A 5000-nucleotide genomic window follows, 5' to 3' on the forward strand; every position below is an offset into this window, starting at 1 on the left:
GAGGTGAGTGCCGTAGGGGTGCCGGTAAGTGCGGGCGTTTAGCGCGGGCGTGGTCTGCTCTCGCCGTTGGTTGGCCTCGTGCTGGCCGGCGGTGCAGGATGCGCGCGCCTGCGCGGCGTTCGCGCCCCGGTGCTTCAACCTGCGTGCAGGATCCGAGCTCGGTCCCGTGCCTTGGCCTCCCACGGATCTTCCTTGCTGCGAGGCCGCGTCCGCCTTAGCGTGCTCCTCCGGGGGCGCGCGGGTGCGCGGATTCTCTTCGGCCGCCATTCAACGATCAACTCAGAACTGGCACGGACTGGGGGAATCCGACTGTCTAATTAAAACAAAGCATTGCGATGGCCCTAGCGGGTGTTGACGCAATGTGATTTCTGCCCAGTGCTCTGAATGTCAACGTGAAGAAATTCAAGCAAGCGCGGGTAAACGGCGGGAGTAACTATGACTCTCTTAAGGTGGCCAAGTGGCGGCGGTGTGGCTGCATCCGGACTTGGCTTTTCGAAGTGCGGTCTTGATGTAGTCGTGCTGCTGCTGCGAGGTGCCTTCCTTGGGTTATAGTTACAGGGAGAGTGATGCGCAATACATGGGCCTAGCCCTCTTAGCCTCTCCTCTCCTGCGGTCTTCTCCCCTTCTCGTGGGCCCGCTGATTTTTGCAGAGTGGAAGACCGCACCAGGGGCTTGGGGGGGTTACCAGCCCCCCCTCGCATTATCCCTTTATAGTTGGGGGCAGCCGACAAGAAACAAGAGATGGTGGCCCTTCCGCTGAAGGTGCCACCCCAGCTACCCCAGCACCTATCCGGCCAACCGGCCGTAACGAAAATGCGATAGTTTGTGTAGCTCCCTTTGCTTGCAGTGAGTGCCACCGCACTTTTACCACGAAGAACGGTCTCGGGGTCCATCGCCGCCGCCAACACCCTGCGGCCGCCAACGCTGAGATCGTGACGGAGAGGCATCGCGCGAGGTGGACGGAGGAAGAAGTCCTGTCGCTCGCCAAGGCAGAGGCCGAACTGTTCCTGGAGAGGGACGCCCGGTTCTTCTTTGTAAATCAAGAACTTACCAGGATGTTCCCCGACCGAACGCTTGAGGCAATCAAGTGCCGACGGCGGCAAGCTGCCCACAAGCAGCTTGTCCGCCAATTCATGGAGGCACTTGAGATCGGTCGGGGTGAAGAGCCGGCGTCCCGCCGTGGAGCAGCGAGCTCGCTGCCTGACGCGGGCGAGGCCGCTGCGCCGCCCGTCGACGCAGCCGAGGACTTCGCGGCCGACACCACCGGGCCGCCGCCGGAGGGGCCGACTGACGCCGCCATCTGGGAGCATCTGGCGGGGCTACCTGCTTCCGCCCAGCGTTTCTCCGCCCTGGATCGAGTCATTGGTCTGGGGCGGGGCACGCCGCCCGATGTCATCCTGGGCATGCTCCCGGATGCCCTTGCGTCGGTCGGGTCCAGGGGGGAGAGGTCGATCACCAGGACACAGCGGCCGCGCCAACCATCCAAGCGGCCGCCTGCCGCCCCGCCGCTGCAGAAGCGCAAGCGGCGCCGCTGGGAATACGCGCGGACACAGGACGCCTTCCGTAGGTCGCGTGCGCGTTGCGTGCGCGGCTTGCTGGACGGCACCCTGCTGCAGCCGCCACCCGACATCCCCGGTCTGCTGGACTTCTGGGCGGACCTCTTCACGAAGAAGCCGATCTCCACCGCCGGCTTCATCCGTGACCGCCTTCTCCCGCACTCGGAGCCTGTCGCTCCTGAGTGCCTATGGGGGCCGGTCACACGTGAGGAGGTCGCTGCTGCCTTGCCGCCCAGGGGATCGGCAGCCGGGCCGGACGGCCTGACTCCAGCGGAGCTGCGGCGCCTGCCGCATGAAGTCCTGGTGAAACTCTTGAACCTCTTCCTCCTGGCCCGCGCCCTCCCCGAGCGTCTGCTTCGCGCCCGGACGTCACTTCTCCCCAAAACGGCTGCACCAACATCCCCCGCTGACTTTCGCCCCATTACGGTCTGCTCGGTGTTGGCGCGGACCTTTCACAAGGTTCTCGCGTCACGCCTGATGCGTGCATGTGCTGTGGACGAACGTCAGCGGGCATTCATCCCCCGGGATGGGATGTTGGAAAACACCTTCATCTTGGACACTGCTCTCACCGACGCAGTCCGCTCCTGTCGCTCTGTTTTTGTGGCATCGATCGACGTCTCTAAAGCGTTCGATTCGGTGGACCATGCCGCCCTCCGCCCCGTGCTGAGGGCTCATGGCCTGCCGGATTGCTTTATTGAGTACGTCGAAAGGTGTTACGAGGGTAGCACGACGGTGATAGCGGGCGGCGCCGACGTGGGCGTGCCCCTGCAGCCGGCTAGGGGTGTGCGTCAGGGTGACCCCCTCTCCCCCCTCCTTTTCAATTTTGCGGTGGACTATGTTTTGAGTCAACTTCCCTCCCACATCGGAGCTCGGATCCTTGGTCGCAGAGTTAACGCTGCGGCCTTCGCAGATGACGTCCTGCTTTTTGCATCGACCGCGAGGGGATTGCAGTCCCTCATCGACGCAGCCGTCGCAGCCCTCGCCCATCTGGGGCTGCAGATCAACGCCCGGAAGTGTTTCACCCTCGCCTTAGTCGCGTCTGGGCGCGACAAGAAGGTGAAGGTCGACGCCGACGTTACCTTCAAAGCGGGCAACGCCACCGTGCCCGCCCTACGTGTGGGTGAAACCTTCCGGTACCTGGGACTGCAATTCTCCACCGCTGGTCGCTGCGTTTTCAACCCACGACGCCACCTGGTGGAGCAGCTGGACGTCATCTCCCGAGCTCCGCTCAAGCCGCAACAGCGCCTCCACGCCCTCACCACCGTACTTCTGCCTGGCCTGTACCATGGGCTGGCCCTCAGCCGCACCCGAGTGGGTGCGTTGAAAGCGGCAGATGTGACCATCCGTGCCGCCGTCAGGAGATGGTTCCGCCTTCCGGCGGACACTCCCCTGGGCTACTTCCACGCTCCTGTAGCCCAGGGAGGCCTCGGCATCCCATCATGCCGATGGATGGGGCCAACACTTCGCCGGTCCCGTCTCCTGGCGCTGAAGAGGATTGGGCCAGCCGCCGACGGTGCAGGCCGGGACGAGGTGCAGCGTGAGATTGAGGCGCTGGAGCGGCATCTTATGTGGGAGGGCCACCTCCTCAAATCGTCGACGCAGGTTGGAGAGATGTGGGCCGCGCGCCTGCACGTTGCCTTTGACGGTGCGGCGCTGTCATCTTCCGCCGCCGTCAAGGGGCAACACCAGTGGGTCGCTGACACCAGTCGCCTGCTATCTGGGCGTAACTTCATCGACGCTCTCCGCGCCCGCATCAACGCCTTCCCCACGAAGGCACGGCGCAGTCGCGGGCGGGAGGCGGACACCAGATGCCGCGCGGGCTGCCAGGCCGTAGAGACCGCCAACCACGTGTTACAGGCTTGCTTCAGGACGCACGGGTCCCGGGTTAAGCGGCATGACGCGATCGTGCGCTATGTTGCCCGTGGACTCGCGCAGAGGGGCTTCAACGTCTCTGTGGAGCCCCACCTCCGCACACCTGAGGGAATCCGCAAGCCTGACGTGGTGGCGGTTAAAGACGGCATTGCCCGCGTCATCGACGCCCAGGTAGTCGGAGACCATCTCCGGCTCGACTGGTGTCACTCCGAGAAAGCGGCCTACTACAACACGCCGTCCATCAGGCGTGCCATCTCCAACCTGCACCGTGACGTTGAGGAGGTTACAGTGTCCACCGCGACATTGAATTGGAGGGGTGTATGGTCTCCAGCGTCGGCCGGAGATCTCTCCGCACTTGGATTTAGACCCCGAGAACTGGCGGTGCTTAGCACGAGAGTACTGCAAAGCTGCTGCACGAGCTATCGCATTTTCGAATATATGACGGCGCACAGTCCGATGGAGCGAGCCGGCGTCGGATAGGATGCTGGTTATTTTCTTCGCCTTGACTCCTGGGGCCTATCCACAGGAGGAATATCCCGTCTTTGTTCTTTCTTCTTTGTGTACGTAACTTATGTTGTTTTTGTTTCTGTTTTTTCCAGCATATATATATGTATATGTATTGTAGTTTTAACCTTTTCTTGTGGCATCGCCCTGTAAGTCCCCACCTCGGTGGCGGACATGGCGTGAAACACCTGTCACACCCTATCTGTACATATATATGTGTTATTCAGCAATGAATAAAGACGGCTAATGAATAGCCAAATGCCTCGTCATCTAATTAGTGACGCGCATGAATGGATTAACGAGATTCCCGCTGTCCCTATCATGTCCCTATCATGGCTTTGATATTGATGAGGCGGCTGAAAAGATACAGAACCAAATTCAAAATCTCATGAATTCCTTCATACCTAGACGATCCTATTTTCGTCAGTCAAGGGTCCCTTGGAGCTCCTCATTAACAGAATTGAGAAGATGTGTACGACGTGCTCGAAGAGCATATCAAAGGGCACTGGGTGATAGAGAGAGACAAAGAAGGCTGCAAAACTACAGAGAACTGAAAGGAAACTATAAACAAGAACTAATAAATACCAGAATAAAGCACTGGGAAAACTTTGTTAAAAGACAATTTGAAACTAATGTATGGGGACTGCCATATAAGATTATTAGTGAAAAAATTAAGACACCACTTATCATGTCTACGCTCCAGAAGCCGGATGGAACTACAACAATAGGTTGGCGGGACTCAGCTCACTACTTATTGGAAGCTCTGCTACCAAGTGATAATCCTAATTCAGATAATGAATACCAGTCGCTTTTGAGACTAAAAATGGAAGAAGACTATCCAGATGAGGGTGTGGTTATTCCGTTTGCACAGGAGGAGGTGGGCAATGCCATTGATTCCTTGAAGAAAAATAAATCTCCTGGAATAGATAAAATAACTACAGAAACACTACAGAACCTTAAAATGCTAATTGTACCGTATTTGACAGCCTTGCTGAATGAGTGTCTCCTGCAAGGAAGGGTACCAAAGGTGTGGAAGGTTGCTGAGGCAATTATTATTAAAAAGGGTGA

The sequence above is a fragment of the Schistocerca americana genome, unplaced genomic scaffold (genome assembly GCF_021461395.2).
Source record: "Schistocerca americana isolate TAMUIC-IGC-003095 unplaced genomic scaffold, iqSchAmer2.1 HiC_scaffold_77, whole genome shotgun sequence".
Taxonomy (NCBI): Eukaryota; Metazoa; Arthropoda; class Insecta; order Orthoptera; family Acrididae; genus Schistocerca; species Schistocerca americana.